Below are 26,350 nucleotides of genomic sequence, written 5' to 3'. Positions count from 1 at the left end.
GCAGAAATAGAACCAGTAATCAAGGAGCCTAAATCCTCACCACTGACACTGGTGAGGGATGTTCACTTGGAACAAAGATAGGTACGCACAGTATTTCCAGATGCAGCTCTCTGCACCAAGCACAATTTCCCTTAAGAGCACACAGTCTGGGGTCTGGGTTTCTCCCCCCCCCTCTCTCTCTCCAGACCCCCAATAAGACTCCCCACTGGCACAGCTATATAACTGAGTCCTCAGTCAAGTGTCCCATGCCAAGTCCTCCACCACCCTCTCTGTGAAACCAGTGCTCTGTTCCCCTGCTCCAAGTAGCTCACACACACACACACACACACACACACACACACACACACACACACACACACACACACACACACACACACACACCTGGGAAAGGCTGGCACTGATTTACTAGTTGTGCCCCTCTGCTCAGACTATAAGGCCACCAGGACACTCCAAAGCCAGCTACTCTAAGACTCTTCCAAGGGTATACAATTATACTGAGTGAAATTAATGCTAATACAAATGGTAGTTTTTGACCAATGCAATAAGGCTTCCAGGAGTGGCCACAGTGTCACCAAATAAATATAAGTACTCTCAAAGGTTAAAACATTCCCTAAAAGACCAGCCACAATGAAAGGTTTAAATATATTTAATAATAAATAATAAAAGAACATGAAAACACTGAATATCTATTTACAATAATCACAATCAGAGTTTCAGTCACAGGAAATATTAAAATAACACAGATGAAGAGATTCACACAAATACAGAAAAACAGTACTTAATTATAATAAATATATTTTCCTGACTGATCTAAAAAAATAATTATTCCCTGGTTACTTAGGAAGGCAAGATGAAGTAGGTGAGTGATCCTTCTATGTCAGGTTTCAAAACAGATGTCAGTGAGACTTCTGTCTCATTTAGTATTAAAACATAATTTTGGTGCTGGATTACAGAATGGCATCATATACATCTGGCCATCTGACTTTTGGTTCTCATACTACGTCCCTTTACTAGAAATGAACCAGAAACTTGCACATATGTGTTTCCATACACACATATAGAGCTTTGCTAAGATGTGTTATAATATCTGGAAGCCATAAAATCATTTCAACACTTCCACCCTTCCAGGGTAGCAGTTATTTCACTGCTAAGAATAATACAGCATGATTCCTAGTCCTTGTTTTTACAGCCATTTTGTCTCTGGTTGCAATCAGAACGGTAAGATACAATCTTTATGGCCTACCAGGTAATTTAATTGCAGACTATTTTTCAAAGTTAGCTAGACTGAGATTAATCTATTCTCTTCCAGTATTCTCTGTTACATTATTAAATGTCCTTCTGTTCCCATGTTGCAGTATTCAAACTATGGGAATTCGAGCCCTCAGGTGACCCGACATCGGCTCCTATACAAAAGCTTAAGCCTGTCTGTCATAGATGTGTGGGATATCACACGGAGGGCCATAAACCATGGAGTATAAATATGGCATCGGCATGCACAGACCCCAGAACTTTTCAGCCAGAGACAACAATGGCTTCAACCAGTCGCTCCTACGTCCAAAGACTTTGAAAAGTTAAGTACCCTGTTGGGGTTTGCCTTTTTCACTCTTACTTGAGCTTTAGCTTGGTTGCTGCAGTTTTTCTATTAGCCGATGTCGGAGAAAAAGAGTAAATGTAGTTGCGTGCACCCGATTCTGCACAAAGACTCCCACGACTTGTGTGTCTTTTGCCTAGGTAGAGAGCACAACCATAAGGCCTGCTCTATTTGTCAATCCTTCATACTCAAGACCTTATGTAGCTGTCTGGCCATGTTAAATCTGTATTTAAAAAAATCAAAGGCTTAAACACCTCATGCTTAGGATGGATCCTGAGTTGGCCACTCAAGCTGAACAACCTAGGAAGAAGGCCAAGGTCTGCAGGCCTTCTCCAGATGCCACTCCACCTTCGGATGTTCTGCCGACTGCCGTTCTAGGGGCTGAGGGACACCTAATTAATCTGATGGTTCTGACAGTTCCTCTGGAAGAGACTGTGTCAGGAGCCACAGAGAGCATGTCAGCAGAGTTGATACAGACATTGGCCAAAATCGACGTCGAGGGGGAACCATTGCTTGATCGGCCAACTGAGACTTCTCCTACTCCAGAGCAGGCCTCTGTTTTCGTTCCTACCCAGACACCCAATCCTACAAAAAGGAAACAAAAAATGAAACCTTTGAGCCTGATGCCTCAAGCACCTCCAGACTGGGAATTCTTCACTTCTTCTTTGATGCAGGCCTTTATGGCACTTAGGCCTACAGGCCCTACTCCCACCAACATTTCTGTGCTGAGTCCTATGCCAGCCTCTGCTTCCTCCCTACCTTTAATTACTACTCACAAGCAGTTACTCAAGATGACCCTGACCAGTCTTACTCCTCCTCTGAGGACTCTGTCTCCTATGTCTCTCAGATTGCCTCTTCCATAGACTATTACTCCCCTGACAAGGACTCTATTGAAAGGGTCTCCCACCTGAGGATATTTCATTTGGGGAGACTATTTTAAAAATGAAAAAGTATTTCAAGTAGGATACTTCCTAAGTTTCTGAAACCCAGAAGAGATACTTTGAGCTTCTACAGCTTGACTCCCTCATTACCTCAGCAAGAGCCTGCCTGGGTGTCCTGCAGAGTCCTACAGCAGCAGAGAGAGAAAAGGAGACTTTGAGTGGATTAAGTACCTTTGTTTTGCTTTTTATTGCTTGTTTTTGCTAGCCACATCATTCCAACCACTTTTTATTAACTTTGCTACTTATCGGAACTGTTTTTGAAATCTTATACTGTTTGCACTTTAAATTATCATTTTTTAAGTGTTTTTCATCTGTTTAACTGTAAAGGGCTACAAACTCAAGTGCGATAGCCTGTTTTCTGTGTTAAGTGTTTTTATTGCTATGTTTGCTTTAACTTTAAAAAAAATCCTATCCCTCTACTTGTTTCCCACCTTTCTAGAACTGGTAAAGTCCGTTTTTCAGATTTTGCTGAATTCTGGACTGTTTGTAAGTTCCTGTGTTGCCCAGACCTTTCTAAGATAGAGGGAAGCTTCTCTGTTCATTAGCGAGAGTGGTGAGCTTTTGAACAGCCTATCTGTCACTGGAGGAGTGGTTTCAGCACAGAAACTGTAGTTTTATTGGCCATTTTGGGCTATTTCTATCCCTTTCATCTTTCTGTTTAAAAACCCATCTTTGTGTGGTTTTTGCACTTGTATTACCTCAGCAAGAGCCTGCCTGGGTGTCATACAGAGTCCTACAGCAGCAGAGAGAGAAAAGGAGACTGATTAGATTAAGTACCTCTCTTTGCTTATTTTTGCTCGTTTTTCCTAGCCACATTATTCCGACTGCTTTTTTATTGTGTTTTTCATCTGTTTAACTGTAAAGGGGTACACATTCAAGTGCGATAGCCTGTTTTCTGTGTTAAAAGTATTTTTATTGCTATGTTTGCTTTAACTTTAAAAAAAATCCTATCCCTCTACTTGTTTCCCACCTTTCTAGAACTAGTAAAGTCCAGTTTTCAGATGTTGCTGAATTCTGGGCTGCTTGTAAGTTCCTGTGTTGCCCATACCTTTATAAGATAGAGGAAAGCTTTTCTGTTCATCAGTGAGAGTGGTGAGCTTTGGAACAGCCTGTCACTGGAGGAGTGGTTTTAGCTGAGAAACTGTAGTTTTATTGGCCATTTTGGGCTATTTCTATCCCTTTCATTTTTCTGTTTAAAAACCCATTTTTGAGTGGTTTTGCGCATTGCGCAGCGCCATTTAACTAGGGTTAATCTATTCCCGGCGCCAGAAAGTGTACTCTTCAAATTTTCCCTTAGAACTAGCCAGTTTTCTAGTTTTAGCACTTAATACTCATCATTGTGCTCAGCACTTGTTCAAAACTCGCTGCAAGCACTAAACAAACTACAAATTACTACAGCACTAAACTTTCTTCACTTGTCAAGAGGAGAAACTTTTTAGTACTTAAATTAAAAAGCACCTATCTAGGCATGTCAAAGGGTCAGCTCCTGGTGTTTTCTCCTGTCCACCTGATTAATCTGGGTATCTTGAGGCAGTGTAACAATTGCCGAATGTACACCGACAACCCTATCCTCCTACCACCCAACACTACAACCTGTGAGAGATGCAATTATATAACCAAATTGGAAGCCAAGCTCTCTCCAGCCAAGACTGGAATAGACAGTAAAGAGGAGAATGTCAACACCTGCACCACACCATACTCAACACATAGCCCATCAAATTGTACACCACCTAAACCCACACATAGTAACACAAAGCACACACCTACATTTGCAGAGGCTCTTAATAAAAATTTGTCCAAACAACAGAGACCTCCAAAGCAGCAGTGCAAGCAACCACCAACCCCCACTATCCAAACGACACATAGACCACAAAATCAGTGTGTCACTCAACCTCAGCCCTTAAGGCAAAACAACATACCCAACACTCTTGTCATAGGCGACTCTGTAGTCAGGCGCACTGATGTCCCAGTCACCAGGCTAAACAAGGAGAAGGTCACTGTCATCTGCCTGTCAGGTGCCAGGATCTGCCACATAACGCACGCACTCAGGTCACTCCACAACAAGTACAAATATGACTCTGTCATTGTCCGTGTTGGTGTGAATGACCTGAGATGTACCTCCCTGGACTGCATGAAAAGAGACATGGAAGAGCTTTTGCATCATGTAGCCAAAGCAGGTATGACCCTAGCCATAAGTAGCATCCTGCCATCACCTAGAATGATACCACAGTACAAGGGCAAAATAATTGACTTCAACAATTGGCTAAGCTTCTGGTGTCATTCAGAGGGATCCAGTATCTGTCTGCCTGGGACGATATGATCGACAGACCATGATGCTTTACCAGAGATGGACTGTATCCGTCACCCCTGGGATTCCAGATACTGGCTAAGGCTCTTGCCACTCCTATAGTGCCTTTTTTAGGCAAGGTTCAAATGACAAACCCACCACTGTAGCAGGTACAAGCAAGCAAAAACTTAGGGTAATGCTACTCAATGCTAGAAGTCTAAACCTCAAAATGCACTCACTCAAAGCACTCCTCAATATGGAGAACATCGACATCTGTGCAGTAACAGAGACCTGGTTCAAGGCTCCAGAGAACACCCCTGCATATCAGGCTATAATTCATACCACACCTTTCGGCCACCTAACCTGGGCTGAAACACCAAAGGAGGAGGAGTGTCCATATTCATTAAAGATATCGACACCTCCAGGCTAGTTGCTCAACATAATGTATCTGAAGTTATCCAAGGGCAACTAACTCTGGGCAAGACTGCAATCCTGGTTGTAGATTGCTGTCAATCTCCTGCCATGCCCCAGGATGCCCACTCCATGTTCCTTGATATACTGGATAATATTAAGGTACAGCCCAATACCCTAATAATGGGAGATTTCAACTACCCCACCATCAACTGGGAAAACTACTCAAGTACTAACTCATTAGCTCAACGCTTTCTGGAATTCATAAATTCCAATGCCCTGGATCAGCTTGTCCATACCCCCACCAGAGGCAGCAATATCCTGGACCTGGTCATTACCAGCATGGGTAACCGATGTTCCATGCCAGAGGTCAACTCCTCACTGGTCAGATCCGACCATAAGCTAGTCACCCTAGACATCAATATTCTGCTTCCACCCCCCCCCCATTAAAGAAACCACCATAAAAAACTTCTCCAAAGCCAACTTCACACTTCTTAAGACAGAAGTGGCAAACTTCACTACATCTGTGCAAACGGATAATAGAGGTACGACTGCCGAATCCTATACAAATGCACTGTATAAATGCATACACAAGTGCATGGATCATGCCATCCCCAACAGAGCCAAGATGCTATCCTCCAAAAAAAGGAAGCCAATCTGGTGGTCCCCTACCATAAACAAACACTACAACAGAAGGAAGAATCTGTTGCAAAAAAGAGTAAAATCCTCTGATTACAGGAACTCCATTGGTCAGCCTCAGTAAGAAGCTGAGATCCCTCATAAAATCCTCCAAAGCTAGCTACGAAAATAAAATTGCCACTGATTCTAAAGACAACCACAAAGCATTCTACAGCTATGTCAAGAATCTCAAAGGCAGCACTCAGATCTGCTCGAGCTACAGAACAACAGCACTAGATATACAGACCCAACTGATATTGTCAACATCCTAGCGGATAGGTTCAGTGCAAACTGTACCCCCCACCCCACCCCCCAAAAGGCCCAACCCTATACCGGAAGAATGCATAGCCCCTGTAATCACAGATGCACAAGTTAAAACCGCACTCTCCAAAGCCAAAAACACAACATCAATGGGACCAGACAACATCCCAGGCTGCATTCTGCACGAACTACAGAATGAACTGGCACCCCACCTAACTACCATGTTCATTCATAGCCTCACTTCAGGCTTTGTGCCTATTGAATGGCACACAATGACGGTTATCCCACTCCACAAAAGGGGCACCACCACAGACCCCGGGAACAAAGCCCCCTCCATTAGCCTGACAAGCCTCGTCTGCAAGGCCATGGAACATATCATTATGGAACTTATAAACAAAGACATAGTTAACCTGCAAACGCTGGACCCCACTCAATTCAGGTTTGTAAAAGTAGATCATGCCTCCTAAACCTGATTGACTTCTTTGAAGCAGTCACCAGAGCCGTGGGACAAGGGTAAGGTGGTGCACACAGCCTATCTTGACCTTGCCAAGGCTTTCAGCACCATCCCCTATTCTAGAATTATAGATACACTCACTAGACTGGGCATACATCCGTATGTCACAAGATGGGTGGCCAACTGGCTCACTGACAGAACCCAGACAGTGAAAGTAGCCAATTCCAAATCTGACTCCAAACCAGTGACAAGTGGAGTACCACAGGATTCAGTCCTGGGTACTCTCCTGTTTGGCATCTACTTCTCAGAAGTCCAGGCTAATACAGCAGGTCTTTGGCTAACAAAGTTCACAGATGCCTGCAAACTGAGATCCATAATAGAATCACCTAAGGATGTGGATATTTTACAATGGAGTCTCACTGAGACTGATGCTTGGTGTCAAAGTCATGGCCTCAAGCTCAATGCCAAAAAGTATATTGTCATCCCCTTTGGGAAAAACACTGTACCCATGAACCACCACATTGGCGGTAGCATCCTTAACACCGAAAGTGTGATAAGAGACCTTGGAACACAGGTGGACACTAGTCTCTTATTTGACAATCACATCACCACAGTAGTCAGGAAATCCTTCTCCGTGGCACACCTCATCACTAAAGGGTTCTCCTCCAGAAAAAAGGGGTCATTGTTCCTCTCTACCCTGCTCTCATCGGACCCATCTTAGAGTACAATGGCATGTACCTCACAAAACATCTGCAACAACTTGAAAGGCCGCATACATACCTCACTAAGAGGATTATCAGCCTCAAACAGTGACATATGCAGACCGCCTCAAAAAACCCCAGCTCTACTCCATTGCTTATCGCCTACTCAGAGGCGACCTCTGCCTAACATACAAGGCCATGTCAGACCCAATTCTGATGGACATGCTACACTTAAAGAAACCCCAATCTCTCCATGCCACATGCTCCAGGGACCTAAACCTTGCCACCACAATTAACAGAACATGCTGGAGGAATAGATTGCTGTCCCAGTGACTCCCCATATTCTGGAACAGACTACCCATTCATGTCAAGCAAAGCTCCTCATTATCCCTCTTTAAGAGGAATCTAGACAACTGGATGGGAAATAGAAAATTCACCCCGGGGATCACCTCTGTGGCTCTCTTCGACAGGGGTGCAGAAAAATAACTTTTTTGGGTGACGAAAGCCAGGGAACCTTTTGGCTAGGGTTATATAGGCCCTAGGGCTGATAGCCTGCTACCTCCCTATGAAAATTCAGCCATCCCTCCAGTGCTCCCAGCCTTCTTGGATGCCTTCAGTTCTGTTTCCAAGAAACCAGACTCTCAACCTCCTGCCCCTAAAAGGCCAGCTAGATTTTACAAAGTACCCAATGACTACAAGTTCATAGGTGTGTACTAGGCTAATGGCCCTGGGGCCTTTACAAGCCTAACCATAGGATTACTGTGGCATAGTGCCACCTAACCTTAGTTTCCAGTGCCTCTGTTGAGTAGAGCCACTGGAGTTATCCACAGGGTGAATTTTCTGTTTCTCATTCACTCATCAAGATTTCTCTTGAAGAGGGTCAGCGAGGTGCTCTGCTCGACATGTATGGGAAGTCTGTTCCATAGCATGGGCAGTCTCTGGGTTATGAACCTGTCCCTCCAGCATGTTCTGTTAATTGTGGTAATGAGGTTGAGGTCTCTGGAGCATGTGGTGTGGAGGGATTGGGATTTCTTTAGATGTAGCATTTCTAACAGTGCTGGGTCAGACATGGCTTTGTAAGTCAAGCAGAGATCACCTCTAAGTAGGTGATATGAGACAGAGAATAGTTGGAGTTTTTTGAGTCTGTCCATATATGACAAGTGTTTAAGGCCTAGGATCATCTTTGTGAGGTACTTTTGTGGCCTCTCCAGTTGTTGCAGGTGTCTAGTGAGGTACATGCCAAATGGGGCATTGTACTCGATGATTGGCCTAATGCGGGAAGAGTAGAGGGAGACAATTACCTCTTTCTTCCTGGATGCAAAACCCTTAGTAATGATAGGTGCCACATAGAAGGACATTCTGACCACACTGGCAATGTGGTGATCAAAAGAGAGGTTGCTGTCAACCTGTGTTCCCAGATCTCTTATAATGCCTTCTGTGTTCAGTGGACTACTGTCAATGTGGTAATTCATGGGAACCGGGTTTTTCCCAAAGGGGATGACGACACATTTTTTGGCATTGAGGTTAAAGCCATGGTTCTGACACCAGTCATTGGTCACAGTGAGGCCATTCTGTAGGATGTCAACATTACTTGGGGAGTTAATAATAACTTCCAACTTGCAATTGTCTGTGAACTTTGTCAGCCAGAGTCCCTTTGTGTTGGCCTGGACTTCAGAGAAGTAGATACCAGACAGGAGAGGACCCAGGACCGAACCCTGTGGGACTCCACTCGTGACTAATTGGCAGTCTGACTTGGAGTCAGCTACTTTCACACTCTGGGTTCTATCTGTGAGCCAGTTTGCAACCCACCTAGTGATATAGGGGTTGATGCCAAGCTTAATGAGTTTTTCTGTGATTCCTGAGTGAGGAGTGGTATCAAAAGCCTTGGCCAGATCAAGGTAGGCTGTATGAACCACCTTGCCTTTATCCACAGCTCTGGTGAGTGACGCAAAGAAGTCGACCAAGCTGAGCAGGCATGATCTACCCTTCACAAAACCAAACTGGGTGCGATCCAGAGTTTGAAGACTCCTTATATCCATGTTTATTAGGTCCATGATGATGATGCATTTAATAGCTTTGCATATCAGACTCGTCAGGCTAATGGGACGATAGTTCCCAGGGTCTGTAGTCGCTCCTCCTTTGTGGATAGGGATGACTGTAGCAGTCTGCCATTCGGCAGGGACAAAGCCTGAGATGAGGCTGTGATTGAACAGGTCATACAGGTGAGGTGCCAGTTCACTCTGTAGTTCATGTAGAACACAACCAGAAATATTGTCAGGTACCATAGAAGCTGTATTCTTGGCCTTGGACAGTGATGTTTTAACCTGTGCAGCAGTAATACTGGCTGCCTGGCAATTTACTGGTATTCTGATTGGTCCTTTGGGGGGGGGGTAAAGTTGGCACTGAATCTGTCGGCCAGTATACTGGCAATGTCTGTTGGCTTGGTATAGGAGGTACCATTGTGCAGTAGCTCAGAGCAAATCTGGGTATTGCCGTGGAGATTCTTTACATAACTATAGAAGACCTTGTGGTTGTCTTTACTATCTGCTGCAATTCTGTTTTCATATCTAGCTTTAGAGGATTTGATGAGGGATCTCAACTTTTTGTTGAGGCAGATAAGGGAGTTTTTCCAGTCTTGGGACTTCACCTTATTCCGCATCAATTTCCTCCTTCTGTTGTAGAGTTTGTTTATGGCAGGGGACCACCATATTGGCTTCCTTTTTTTGGAGGAGAGTGTCTTGGTTCTATTGGGTATGGCGAGATCCATGCATTTGAGTACATGTTCATACAGTGCATTGGTGTATGATTCTGTAGTCACGCAACTATTCTCCATTTGCATGGGTGCCGTTCCTAGTAACCCCCCCATGGTCAACCCAGCAGTTATTGCAGTATCCCCAGACAGACAGTCTAGACAGTTGCCTTCTGCTTCTCTACTGCCATCAGATAAAGACAGCAAAACCTTGGACAGAATGGAAAAAAGGTATACACCTCCTCTACCTTATCTTTCAGGGCTATAAATTACCAAACACACATGGTGAAGTATGCCCTAGATCTGGTTTCTCAGGCCACCACTTTATTGGCTTTCACCCCTGACTGTCCAGCCAAATCAGACATTAACTCCAAACTGTCCCTGGCCACACAAGTAACCAGACATTCTATCTGTTGCAGTTATGATGCAGCAGAAGCAGCTGCCAGATCTGCTGCCACTGCATCGACCTTGCGCAGATAATCCTGGCTCAGATTACAGCCTCTGCCAGATGATTTTAAAGCCATAATAATGTATGCTGCTCTAGACAACAACCTTCTGTTTGGCAGAAATGCTGCAGAACTTTTCAAAAACTTGCAAGAAAAAGACAAGGAGCTGCAGGACATTAAGCACTCGCTGGTGTCCCAGTGCTCAGATACTACAGGAACTACCCAGCCAAAACATCCTTTGTCAGAAGGGCCCCTTCCACCTCTCACCCTTCTATGGCCAGACTATGTAGGGGACCTCAGAAACAACCTTATTCCAGACCCCCTCAGCCTTACCCCCCAACAAACAGCCCTTTCCAGATAGAGGGGGACCTTCCTCCACGTGACTGCCTTACCTATGCCTTCCCTTCTGGAAAACCATCACTTCAGATCTGTGGGTTCTTTCCATCATCCAAAAAGGATAATTTCCTTCCTGGAAAGAAAAACCTACACCAATAAGGATTCCTTTCCCTCCCAAAAATCAACTCCCTCTACTTCCTCCCATCCTGCAGGAACTTCTCTCCCAAGGAACAATAGAACTAGTTCCCTCAGGACAGGAGGGACTAGGCTTCTACTCCCGCCTTTTCTTAATCCCAAAAAAGGTTGGCCCCTGGAGACCTATCCTGGACCTCTCATATCTAAACCTGTTTATACAGGTCCCCTCCTTCAAGATGCTCTCCCTTCATACTCTTTTACCCCTCATCCCATCTGAAGCCTTCATGGTCACTCTAGACCTAAGAGATGCATACTTGCACATCCCAGTTAGACCCTCCCAAAGGAGATTCCTACTCATCCCTGGGCCCTCTTCTCATTTTCAATTTACTGCCTTGCCCTTTGGCTTGTCTATCGTACCCAGAGTTTTTACCAAGTGCTTAGCCCCAGCCATTGCCCATGGCAGAACCAAGGGAGTACAAATCTACCCTTACTTGGACGATATTTTCATTTTGGCAGAATCAGAGTCCACCCTTCTAACCCATCTCCATTTCACCATGTCCCTACTACACAAACTCGGTTTCACCGTCAACCTTCAAAAATCCTCTCTCCTCCCACAACAGGACAAGGTTTTCCTTGGGTGCAGAATCAGAACAGATCTAATGAGATCCTTCCTCCTAACAGACAAAGTACAGTCCCTCTCCTTCCATTTTCTAAGCCTATTGACAGAATCACACCTGACTGCAAGACAGTTTCTGCAAACTATAGGTCTCATGGCTGCCACCATGCTCCCACTAGCAAGAATGCATATGAGGAAATTCCACTGATACTTACAGAATGTTTGGTCTCAGAACCAACAGCCTCTAGACAAACTCATCCCCCTTCTGCCCTGCCTAAAAATAGAGCGGAAGTGGTGGATTCAGCAGGTTTCCAGCAACCAGGGAATTCCTCTGCAGCTCCATCCTACTACTCAGTCTATGCACACAGATGCATCAGATCTAGGGTGGGGAGCAACCCTGAAGGGCTACAGGGTACAACAGTGCTGGTCTCCTGCCCTGCAAAAACAGCACATCAGTGTCAGGGAAATGACTGCTGTCCTGCTAGCTCTAAAAGTCTTCCTTTCCATCCTGCAACCAAGGATACTCCCCATTGTGACAGACAATACTACTGCCATGTGGTACCTAAACAAACAAGGCGGGACAAAGGCATACCAGTTATGTCAGATAGCCCTGCAAATTTGGGAAGTGGTAGCAAAACACAACCTCTTCCTAAAAGCTTCATACATCCCCTCTCAGAAAACAAACAAGCAGACTTGCTCAGCAGAACCTCCTTTGTGCAACATGAGTGGATGTTGCACAGGGATACTTTCCTACACATAGTCCACCAGTGGGGCACACCTCAAGTGGATCTGTTTGCCTCCCCCTAGAACAGACAACTAAACAAATTTTGCAGCAGGACTCACTCACCACTAATCTGGAGAGTGGATGCCTTCAGCTTTACATGGCAGGGAATGTTCCTATAGGCCTTCCCTCTCTTTCCTTTAATTCAAAGAGTCCTGCTGAAAGTCAAGAAGGTACAATTAAAAATCTTGCTGGTGACTCCCTATTGGCCAAGTCAACACTGGTTCCCCCTTCAGCTTTCTCGAGCCAGGGCAATCATCACAAGTTACCCCAAAAGGTGGATCTACTAACACAGCAACATGGATCCCTCCTTCACCCACAACTGTCTTTACGACACCTAACTCTGTGGATGATCAACTTTTGATCCCTTTTAGACAGCACTACTCAGAAAATGTGCTATCAGTCCTGCGGGAGGCCAGGAAACCAACTACTAGAACAAACTATTTGTCTAAATGGCAGAGAATCTCAAAATGGTGTTCTCTTAGAGACAAGGACCCATTTCTGGCAGATCCACCACTTGTCCTGAACTATACCTGTGAACTCATTAAGGAGGGACTAGCTTACTCTTCTGTCAAAGTCCATCTTTCTGCCATTTCTGTATGCTTGCCTTTACAACCACCTCTTATTTTCAGACCGGACGTAAAATGTTTCCTGAGAGGGGTCTTGCACATCAGATCACCTAGAAAGCCCATCCCTCCTCCCTGGGACCTCAACTTTGTGCTGGAAAAGCTTACCCTACCCCCTTTTGAGCCTGCAAGCACAGCATCTCTCCAAATGTGTACATAAAAAAATTCTATTAGTGGCCATTGCCTCTGCTAGAAGAGTGTCTGAATTACAGGCCCTGATGGCTTGCCATTCTTACACCACCTTCCACAATGATAGGGTGACTATATGCACAAATCCCTCCTTTATGCCCAAAGTAGTAAATGAACTATCCTTAAAACAGTCTATTCACCTACCCACCTTCTTCCCCTCTCCTACTAACTCTGCGGAGAGGATTCTCCATTCCCTGGATGTAGATAGACAACTGAGATTCTACTTGGGCAAAGCTAAGTCCTTCAGAAAATCTGACCAACTGTTCATTTTCTTCCATCCCAGGGCTTTGGGTAAGGCAGTCTCCAAGCAAACTATCTCCCCCTGGATCAGGAAATCCATCCTCTTTTGCTACTCTCATCATCACAAACCATTGCCTCAAGGAGTGCGAGCACATTCTACCAGAGGCATGGCTACCTCAAAAGCCTTCATGAAAGGGCTAGACACAGCCTCCATCTTGGAGGAAGCCACCTGGTCTACAGTCCATACTTTCAGTAAGCACTACAAGCTCGACCACGTCTCGAGAGCCAGTGCAGGATTTGCCAGGGCAATCCTGCAAGGATTCCTGGAATCCTCTTCCTCTGCCACTTCCCAACATTCCTCCTAGCTGTGGTACTCTCCCACAGTTTGAATACTGCAACATGGGAATATAAGGACATAGAATAGTTGTGTAAAATCTTACCATAACCATAGATGTCCTTCTCTTCCATGTTGCAGTATTCCATCCCACCCTCCAACCCCCTGGTATCCTCAGTCATCTGTCGTGTATCCTCTCCCTACAGCCCTGCAGGGACATTTGCTTTTGCTTCTCCTTGGCCTTATAGTCTCTTCTCTGGGCTTCAAGTTCTGAGGTCTGTGCATGCCAACGTCACATTTATACTCCATGGTTTATGACCCTACGTGTGACGTCCCACGCACCTATGGCAGCCAGGCTTAAGCTTTTGTATTGGAGCCAACGTCGGGTCGCCTGCGGGCTGGAATTCCCAGAGTTTGAATACTGTAACATGGAAGAGAAGGACATCTGTGGTTATGGTAAGATTTTACACAACTATTCTTTTCAACAGTCATAATACAGTCTGCATACAAGTGTATTTCTTTTTTCTGTCCAGCAGGACCCACTGTTGGTACATTTTTTTTTAACACAAGCAGCTTTAATGCATTTTCAACACAAGCACCTGTACAAATCAGTTTGTTATACAAATGACATAATTCTTTACAAAACTCCATCTAGCTATGCTGGCATATGTTACACATCCACTGCCATACTTCTCCTGGCATAGCTGGCAATACCTCACATTTTCAGACCTGCTATTCAGCAATTACAGTTATTGTTCAACCCCATGTCATTTGTGTGTTGCAATACTGAAATGCCACACAGGAGCCAAGGTATTTTACTAATGTTCCTTTAGTCATCTGAGTTCCTGACATACAGGCTGTCAATTAACAGGATGCTCAAAGACCAATGCTTTGAGGTGAAAGCATGTCTTACAAAGACTTAAAATGGAGTAAAGGAAGGCATTGTCTTCATTTTGTCAGCTTATAAGACATTTCTATAGAGTTATTCTTAAGCTACACCTCCGGTTGACACTATATACAGTTCATATCATGTGTATGTTTCTTTTATCATAGTAAATTGTTTAAAAAAATCCTTTTTTGGGTCACTAAGTGCCCTGCTGGGCGTCTGCCCTCCCAATATTTAGATTTTTCTAACACCCCTATTTGGAGGAGAGAAGTGACAGCTAAGGACTGCAGCTCTCATCCTGTGGGTACTATATGTGTACTCCATTATACATCACTTATTTGCAGCCATATGGGCACACCATCATAGTGCGTCCATTGCTGAATGGCAGCCTCTTGGTGATCATTTATGCTTAAATACATGCACACGCACATAATTACCCACATACAGACACACACACACACACACACACACACACACACACACATATGCATACACTCACGCATGCACACAAATACACAAGCTTATCCATCTACAACACATAATGCCAATATTGTCCACAAAAACATCCAAGAGACCACTTAACGGCTTAAAGGTTTATATAAAAACACAGGTGAATATATTTGGTGACCGCTTTTGCAGTGTAGATACACCACTTCATCACACCTAAAAAACTGACAAACCATGCACTCCATATATGCTTGTAGTAATTAAAAAACTACCAACCACAGTTAAAAAACAATTAGCTCAAAATTTCTCTCTTAAAAGGACAGAATGTCCCTACCACAATACAAAGTGTGTGCAATCTTAACAAGTTAGCACCATGAAAATATACATTTACAAAACAGACATGGGAAAGGCATAAAGAGATATATTAATGCATTAATAAAAAAATCTTTAATAAAAAAATATTTATCCTAGTCAACTGTGTCACTAACTTATGCACTGACATTCTAAGATTAAACATTTATGGAAAACTCACTTCCTAAACAATGGTCTGAACCTTAGTATGAGCTTAAGGGGTACTCTATCATTCAGATCTTTCCTTTTATCCACCCTAAGTCTCACCATCCACCTATTTTCAGTTGTCTCTGTTGAGTTCACAATATCACCCCCTCTTTCATTTTCATAAACCATTTCAATAGCGAGAAACCTAACGGTATGTGATGCATCTGTACTATGTACATGTTTTGCAGGGCATTGGTACAATCACCATTCTTAATTTTCAACATATGTTCTCTGATACTAAATCTGAGTTTCCTGTTTGTCTTTCCAACATAATAAGATGAACATACATTGCATACAGCCAAATAAACAATATTCGTTTTGTTGCAACTTGCTCTAACTTTGAACATAAACTCAGTCTTAAGGTCTGGGTGTATAAATTTGTTGCTGGTGTCAATGTACTTACAATGATTACAATTGTAACAAGGGACCGTCCCTTTCTTACTGTTCAAAATATCTGTATCCCCTCCATTCTTGGGGTAACATAAAAACTGTCTAAGTGATTTCTTGTTTTTAAAGGAAAAACTGGGCTTATCACCTACAATGGTGCATATATCTGGATCATGTGTTAAAACTGGCCAGTATTTCCTAAAAGTATCTGTGATGACACGCACGTCACTTGAAAACTCAGTGGGTACATGCACATAATTGTTCACCCTTTTCTTATTATAATTCATCCCATGTGTGGTTGAAGTCCCCTCACCTGAATAGTAAGGTTTCCCAACTTCACTTCTCAAATCTACTGCCTTAGATAGTATTTCACAAGTGGTGGAATCAGTGTATCCCTCTGCAGGAACCTCTGCTCTAAATCAGTCAACTCACCATCAAATACTTTATCCTCTGTGGTGAGCCTGGAGGCCCTTAAAGTTTGACCTTTGACAATGTTCGTAAAATATGTCTGGGGTGCATACTACTTCTATGCAAAAGATGGTTCCCATGGCAGTCCTTCCTATACATCCTAGTGGATAGTTTTCCATTGTTGTTCCAGTATATACATAGATCAAGAAAATTAATCTCATCATATGAAGAATTCACCTCAAATGTAAGAAAGCTGGTTGTGTTATTAATGAATTCACAAAAGCTCTCCAACTCAGCCATATTACCCTTCCACAGTAGGAACAGGTCATCTACAAAATGTTTATAGAAAATCACCCCACCTATCTCCTGATAACACATGATGATTTTCCCAACTGGCCATTACCAAACTGGCATAGCTATTGGCACTTGAAGTGCCCATAGCTACGCCTTCTTTCTGTAAGCATGTATCATGTTCAAACATCATAACATTATTCTCCAAAATAAGTGTCATTAGTTGGCATAATAAGTCCACATGTTTACCTTCATAGGTCTTATCAGAGATTAAATAATCTCGTAACATATCCACACCCAGTTCATTTAGTATGCATGTGAACAGAAAGGTACATCCAAAGTAACTAACAAAATTGACCCTTTCTGTAAATCAACATCCTTGTTGTAATTATACAAATCTTGTAAAAATTGTTTGGAGTCCCTAAGGATATAATCATTCTTGTTAACCACAGGCCTCAAATTCTTCTTCACAAAAAGCGATAGGGGTTCTGTTATCCAGTTCCTGCCAGAGACTATAGGCCTCAATGGGAGTGTGGCTGGATTTTTGTGGACCTTGGGTAACCCATTTATAACCGGTATCAGAGGTTTAAGTACTTTAAAGTAATTATATAATTCTAAATCTATGTTACTGTTCAGAAACATTTCATGAATATTGTGTTCTAAACTCACAATAAATCTTCTCAGTTCTTCATGACTGATTAACTTATAGACATTATGATTACACAGCATATCCAACATGGTCTGAGAATAATAATCACTGTGCATAATAACAATTGGACCACCCTTGTCCGCAGGTTTGATCACAATAGTTCGGTCCATTTATAAACTTTTCAAAGCCTCATTCTCCTGTTTACTCATGTTCCAAAAATTGTCACGTCTTTTGTCCCCCAATTTCTCAAATAATTCAGCCTCACACAGCTGCAAGAAAGTATCCATAGTAAAATTACCTGGAAGTATAAATGTGCTTGGTTTCCTATACCTCGTACTATCAGAGTCTAAGTCATTTTTAAACATGAACTTTAAAAGTACGTTTCTATTAAACATTTTCAGATTAAATATGGATTCAGTTACCTCTGTTCTTCTCAAAGGTATAAACGATAACCCCTTATTCAATAATGTGGACTGTACCTGATTCAACACTCTCGAAGAAATGTTCCATATTAAGGTTTCTTCGGACCTCTCTGCCATGTCTTGTTCAGGGTGTCCTGTGAATGCCTCCTCTTTATCCGGTTTCTGTAATGTTCTCTCGGCTCCCTGTTCGTTGGTTGTAATGTGTCTAACCAACTAGGCAGTGTCCGAAAAAACGGCCCTCCATCATTAATTAACACAGGGATTCAATGCCGTTGAGAAAACGGAATCCGTATTCGGGTTAGTTTGTTCAACTCTGTCGCTCTCGGTTAACTTATGAAACAAGCTTTTCTTAGTCAGGCTCCAAACGCCATTAAGCTCATCAGTGTCTCTAATGAGGGGTGGAGCATTGGCTTTAAGTTTGCTCTAACTTTGAACACAAACTCAGTCTTAAGGTCTGGGTGTATAAATTTGTTGCTGGTGTCAATGTACTTACAATGATTACAATTGTAACAAGGGACTGTCCCTTTCTTACCGTTCACAACATCTGTATCCCCTCCATTCTTGGGGTAACATAAAAACTGTCTAAGTGACTTCTTGTTTTTAAAGGAAAAACTGGTCTTATCACCTACAATGGTGCATATATCTGGGTCATGTGTTAAAACAGGCCAGTATTTCCTAATAGTATCTGTGACAACACGCACGTCACTCGAAAACTCAGTGTGTACATGTAAATAATTGTTCACCCTTTTCTTCTTATAATTCATCCCATGTGTGGATGAAGTCCCCTCACCTGAATAGTAAGGTTTCCCAACTTCACTTCTTAAATCTGCCTTGGATAGTATTTCATGTGTGGATGAAGACCCCTCACCTGAATAGTAAGGTTTCCCAACTTCACTTCTTAAATCTGCCTTGGATAGTATTTCATGTGTGGATGAAGACCCCTCACCTGAATAGTATGGTTTCCCAACTTCACTTCTCAAATCTATTGCCTTAGATAGTATTTCACGAGTGGTGGAATCAGTGTATCCCCTCTCCAGAAACCTCTGCTCTAAATCAATCAACTCACCATCAAATACTTCATCTTCTAAGGTGAGCCTGGAGACCCTTAAAGTTTGACGTTTGTAAAAATATGTCTGGGGTGCATACTATTTCTATGCAAAAGATAGTTCATATGGCAGTCCTTCCTATACATCCTAGTGGATAGTTTTCCAGTGTTGTTCCAGTATATACATAGATAAAAAAAAATGAATCTCATCATATGAATAATTCACCTCAAATGTAAGAAAGCTGGTCGTGTTATTAATGAATTCACAAAAGCTCTCTAACTTGGCCATATTACCCTTCCACAGTAGGAACAGGTAATCTACAAAACATTGATAGAAAATCAGCTGTCCCCACCTATCTCCTGATAACACATGATGATTTTCTGAACTGACCATTACCAAATACCATATTGGCGTAGCTATTGGCACTTGAAGTGTCCATAGCCATGCCTTCTTTCTGTAAGTATGTATCATGTTCAAACATCATAACATTATTCTCCAAATTAAGTGTCATTAGTTGGCATAATATGTCCACATGTTTACCTTCATAGGTCTTATCAGAGATTAAATAATCTCATAACATATCCACACCCAGTTCATATGGTATGCATGTGAATAGAGAGCGTACATCCAAAGTAACTAACAAAATTGACCCTTTCTGTAAATCAACATCCTTGTTGTAATTATACAAATCTTGTAAAAATTGTTTGGAGTCCCTAAGGATATAATCATTCTTGTTAACCACAGGCCTCAAATTCTTCTCTACAAAAAGTGATAGGGGTTCTGTTATCCAGTTCCTGCCAGAGACTATAGACTTTAATGGGGGTGTGACTGGATTTTTGTGGATCTTAGGTAACCCATTTATAACTAGCATCAGAGGTTTAGGTACTTTAAAGTAATTATATAATTCTAAATCTATGATACTGTTCAGAAACATTTCATGAATATTCTGTTCTAAACTCACAATCAATCTTCTCAGTTCTTCATGACTGATTAACTTATAGACATTATGATCACGCAGCATATCCAACATGGTCTGAGAATAATAATCACTGTCCATAATTACAATTGGACCACCCTTGTCCGCAGGTTTGATCACAGTAGTTCGGTCCATTTGTAAACTTTTCAAAGCCTCATTCTCCTGTTTACTCATGTTGCAAAAATTGTCATGTCTTTTGTCCCCCAATTTCTCAAATAATTCAGCCTCACATAGCTGCAAGAAAGTATCCATAGTAGAATTACCTGGAGGTATAAGTGTGCTTGGTTTCTTATACCTCGTACTATTAGAGTCTACGTACAAAATAGAAAGTCTCTTAGTGAAATAATGTTCTGCCTAATCAAGGCAATCAATTTTAATAGAGAATTTTTGAGCTAATTGTTTTTTAACTGTGATTGGTAGTTTTTTAATTACTATAAGTATATATGGAGTGTATGGTTTGTCAGTTTTTTAGGTCTGATGAAGTGGTGTATCTACACCATGAAAGCGCTCACCAAATAAATTCACCTGAGTTTTTATATAAACCTTTAAGCCGTTGAGTGGTCTGTTGGATGTTTGCGTGGACAATATCTCTGTATTTTATATCCAACTACCTCGTTCTGCTGACTGCAACTTATTTTGTGTTTGGATATTTCTATTTTCTCTTGTTGTGGTTGGTGGCAATGGCTGAAACCAGTATAAACAGGGCAAATATATCTACTAATATAGTTGGGCCTGACGAGCACAATCCACAAGTTTCTGATGGATTGAGTGAGAATTTTTCTACTAGAATGATGGAGTTTGTAAAGAGGAAACCCTGTTTAATGCTGAGGAATACACAGATTGAGAATGAAGGTGCAAATTAATATGGTAACATTGACTTTACTGCCTTTCTGAGAGATGTACATAAATTTGAAGACCTTTTGTACAAAATTAAGAAGATACAAGCACAGCGTGCACACTTTGAAGCCTGCCTTAAGAACAAAGTGATTCCACGAGGCTTAAGAACACTTAAGATGCACACATATAGTGAGCAACAACCTGAACGTTTATCAAGATGGCAACAACTGAACCTAGAGGTAAGCTTTAATTACATTCACTTACTTCTGGAGTTCAGTGACAAAGAAGAAGCCTTAATTATGCAGAACATTGTTTCACTAAGAGACTTTCTATTTTGTACGTATCCACGTAAATTAGTGGAGGAGAAATTGAACAACATTTTTGATTCTGTACATATCTTCGAGAATAGACTGATGAGACAGAAGTTGGGCAAACTGCGGAGAGACATCGATGATGTTAAGGTAGGCCATGTGTTTGTATGACCTAACAACCATACAGCAGAATTGGTAGGGGCTCGCACCACCTTAAATCAGCAGGATGACATCAGCACAAGGATTGATGAAATGTCAACGACTATTTCCACCAATCAAGAAGTACTCACAGAGGAACGTTTGGGAGGAAAACGTAAAGCCAATGCTCCACCCCTCACTGGAGACGCTGATAAGGTTAATGGCGTTTGGGGCCTGACTAAGAATAGCTCGTTTCATAAGTTAACCGAGAGCGACAGAGTTGAACAAACTAACCCGACTACAGATTCCATTTTCTCAACGGCATTGAATCCATCTTTTAATGATGAAAGGCCAGTTTTTCGGACACTGCCTATTCAGTTAGGTACATTACAACCGATGAACAGGGAGCTGAGAGAACATTACAGAAACCAAATGAAGAGGGGGCATTCACAGGACACCCTGAACAAGACATGGCAGAGAGGTCCGAAGAAACCTTAATATGGAACATCTCTTTGATAGCGTTGGATCAGCTACAGTCCACATTATTGAATAAGGGGTTAACGTTTATACCTTTGGGAAGAACAGAGGTAACTGAATCCATATTTAATCTGAAAACATTTAATAGAAGCGTACTTTTAAAGTTAATGTTTAAAAATGACTTAGACTCTGATAGAACGAGGTATGGGAAACCAAGCACATTTATACCTCCAGGTAATTCTACTATGGATACTTTCTTGCAGCTATGTGAGGCTGAATTATTTGAGAAATTGGGGGACAAAAGATATGACAATGTTTGCAACATGAGTAAACAGGAGAATGACGCTTTGAAAAGTTTACAAATGGACCGAACTATTGTGATCAAATCTGCGGACAAGGGTGGTCCAATTGTAATTATGGACAATGATTATTATTCTCAGACCATGTTGGATATGCTGTGTGATCATAATGTCTATAAGTTAATTAGTCATGCAGAACTGAGAAGATTGATTGTGAGTTTAGAGCACAATATTCATGAAATGTTTCTGAACAGTATCATAGATTTAGAATTATATAATAAATTTAAAGTACCTAAACCTCTGATACTGGTTATAAATGAGTTGTCTAAGATCCACAAAAATCCGGTCACACCCCCATTGAAGCCTATAGCCTCTGGCAGGAACTGGATAACAGAACCCCTATCACTTTTTGTGGAGAAGAATTTGAGGCCTGTGGTTAACAAGAATGATTATATCCTTAGGGACTCCAAACAATTTTTACAGGATTTGTATAATTACAACAATGATGTTGATTTACAGAAAGGGTCAGTTTTGTTAGTTACTTTGGATGCACGCTCTCTGTTCACATGCATACCAAATGAACTGGGTGTGGATATGTTATGAGATTATTTAATCTCTGATAAGACCTATGAAGGTAAACGTGGACTTATTATGCCAACTAATGACACTTATTTTGGAGAATAATGTTATGATGTTTGAACATGATACATAGTTACAGAAAGAAGGCATAGCTATGGGCACTTCAAGTGCCAATAGCTATGCCAATTTGATATTTGGTAATAGCCAGTTGGGAAAATCCTCATGTGTTATCAGGAGATAGGTGGGGACAGGTGATTTTCTATAAACATTTTGTAGATGACCTGTTCCTACTGTGGAAGGGTAATATGGCCAAGTTAGAGAGCTTTTGTGAATTCATGAATAACACGACCAACTTTCTTACATTTGAGGTGAATTCTTCATATGATGAGATGAATTTTCTTGATCTATGCATATACTGTAACACTGGAAAACTATCCACTAGGCTGTATAGGAAGGACTGCCATAGCAACCATCTTTTGCATAGAAGTAGTATGCACCCCAGACATATTTTTACGAACGTTGTCAAAGGTCAAACTTTAAGGGCCTCCAGGCTCACCACAGAGGATGAAATATTTGATGGTGAGTTGATTGATTTAGAGCAGAGGTTCCTGGAGAGGGGCTACACTGATTCCACCACTTGTGAAATACTATCTAAGGCAATAGATTTGAGAAGTGAAGTTGGGAAACCATACTATTCAGGTGAGGGGTCTTCATCCACACATGGGATGAATTATAAGAAGAAAAGGGTGAACAATTATTTACGTGTATCCACTGAGTTTTTGAGTGATGTGCGTGTCATCACAGATACTATTAGGAAATACTGGCCTGTTTTAACACATGACCCAGATATATGCACCATTGTAGGTGATAAGCCCAGTTTTTCCTTTAAAAACAAGAAATCACATAGACAGCTTTTATGTTACCCCAAGAATGGTGGGGATACAGATGTTGTGAATGGTAAGAAAGGGACAGTCCCTTGTTACAATTGTAATCATTGTAAGTACATTGACACCAGCAACAAATTTATACACCCAGACCTTAAGACTGCATTTGTGTTCAAAGTTAGAGCAAGTTGCAACAGCACAAATATTGTTTATTTGGCTGTATGCAGTGTATGTTCAGCTTTCTATGTTGGAAAGACCAACAGGAAACTCAGATTTAGGATCAGAGAACATATGTTGAAAATTAAGAATGGTGATTGTACCAATACCCTGGCAAAACATGTGCATAGTACAGATGCATCACATACCTTTAGGTATCTCGCTATTGAAATGGTTTATGAAAATGAAAGAGGGGGTGATATTGTGAACTCAACAGAGACAACTGAAAGTAGGTGGATAGTGAGACTTAGGGCGGATAAAGGGAAAGGTCTGAATGATAGAGTACCCCTTAAGCCCATACTAAGGTGCGGACCATTGGTTAGGAAGTGAGTTTTCCATAAATGTTTAATCGTATAATGTCAGGGCATAAGTTAGTGACACAGTTGACTAGGATAAATATTTTTTTATTAAAGATTTTTTATTAATGCATTAATATATCTCTTTATGCCTTTCCCATGTGTGTTTTGTAAATGTATATTTTCATGATGCTAACTTGTTAAGATTGCACATATTTTGTATTGTGGTAGGGGCATGCTGTCCTTTTAAGAGAGAATTTTTGAGCTAATTGTTTTTTAACTGTGATTGGTAGTTTAATTACTACAAGTATATATGGAGTGTATGGTTTGTCAGTTTTTTAGGTCTGATGAAGTGGTGTATCTACACCACAAAAGCGCTCACCAGATAAATTAACCTGAGTTTTTATATAAACCTTTAAGCTGTTGAGTGGTCTGTTGGATGTTTTTGTGAACAATATCTCTGTATTTTATATCCAATGGCCTCATTCTGCTGACTGCGACTTGTTTTGTGTTTACATAATGCCAATATGTTGCTTGAGAAGTCAGAGCACCCATTGCAGTCCTTCATGCTGCTGTGCTATGATATCCAGGCTCCACCAGGAGTTGGTATAGTATGGCACTGCTGTCTACCCTTTCCTTTACTCAGGATGGGCAAACCATCTTCAGATGCTTACTCCCATTCCCAAACCTCCCCCCAAGATCGTCCAGTGCCCAAGCTTGCTAATCAGTCTCAGGCCACCAGGACTGCAGTCAGGATTTCATATCTCTGTTGCACAATGCTGACTGAAAGACTCACTTGTTTTGATGAATAACATTTGCAATGCGCATACTAAATGTCTAAGCATGTGACTCAAGTTGTTGTGTTATATAATTAATACATCACCAAGATCACTCATGACTTTATGTATAGATTTAAATGTAGCCAGTTGCTGTAGTTGCAGGATTTCAGACTGCAGTGCCATAGGCCAGGATTGAAAAAAACGAATTTCACAGTGGAGGTCCAGACAGGATGAGGAAGCACTGGTAATGAAGAAGTTTGATAGTCATCACAGGAACATTCTCTAGTAGAGAGCAGAGGCTAACTCTGAGCTAATTAAGAGCAAGCCGGATTTGATATGATTAACACATGTGCACTGGGGGCACATGCACTAGTGCTTAGCTGGGCATTCTCTGCAATGCACTTTTCTCACCCCCATGTTGGAGTAAGCACAGAACAGAAAACAGTCCTTAGAGTTGCCAAAGATGATACCATACTACACTGCCCTGATTTCCTCCTCTGCATCATTAGTATGGCTGTACCACTATTCCAGTAGAAGCACCCCCCTCCAAGTGATGGCTACAATCCTACAAGGATGCCAAATGAACAACTGGAGGGAAATGACAGAATGGGTTTTGGAACTTGTTTAATGACTTTCACTACGGGCCAAAGGAAATGGATGTTAACTCTGCAACTGTTGCCCCCAGCCCCAGAAAATAAGCATATTTATTTCTGCTGGAATTTAGCAGGACTCAATGAAGCTCTTCTAGTTTGAATTGTGCAAGAGCAAATATGGTAGCTTCTGATCTGGTGACAAGAAGTTTCTGTCACAACATCAGGGATACAGTCTACTGAGTTCTGCAACATGAGAGCGTATTAGGGAATGGGTGTGCAGATATCCTCTTTGCCACTGTACCCAATAACTTTATGAAGCAAGAAGGAGGTGAACCAGGGAGTACCAGTGGTCAGCTATCAAAAATAACACAGCCAGGACTGGAACACCTAACAAGCCTGATCAGGACATGGACAGGCATTAATAAGGTCTATCATGAGTTTGCTATAATGGTTTGACAGCTTTCATTCCCACCTACCTCCATTCCTGTCTGCTACTTCGCTCTGTCTTGGGAAAGAGTTACTTGACATCTTCTGGGGATGGGAACGACTCCTCTACATGGGACTGTCACTACAGGTAGCCATTCTATGTTGCAAATGCTGGTTTAGCCTTCCTGGGATAGTTACACAGTCCTATATGCATTACGTTACAAGAAGTATATTATAATTTATTTGGAGGGCTTAGCCTGTGATATATCTTTTCCATATGGTGTCAGTTTCTGTGACACCACCACTTTATGAATCCAACCTACTGTCTATCAGATAACTGGAAATGGATAGCCATTTTTGATAATGATTCAGACAATTTTAGAAGAGGAGGTTCAGAAAGTGTATAAAGGAAAGCAATGTGATCTGAGTTGTCACTGACTAAGAGATAACACACAAAGTCTGCAAATAAAGACAGGCAAAAAATCAAGGATAATGTTGAGGACATTGCCTGGAATAAGGAGAAAGACAAAGAGCAGCATTTTTAACACCTTTATTTAATTATCACTTGTGACATAAGCACATTTACATTTATATAAAAGTAATCAAACTGTATTAACAAGTTCATGTTTACAAACATTATACTTCACATGTCATACAACCTAAGCAACA

This window comes from Protopterus annectens, chromosome 17.part0 (assembly GCF_019279795.1).
Source record: "Protopterus annectens isolate FY-2018-M chromosome 17.part0, PAN1.0, whole genome shotgun sequence".
NCBI lineage: Eukaryota > Metazoa > Chordata > Ceratodontiformes > Protopteridae > Protopterus > Protopterus annectens.
This window is presented reverse-complemented; position numbering follows the sequence as displayed.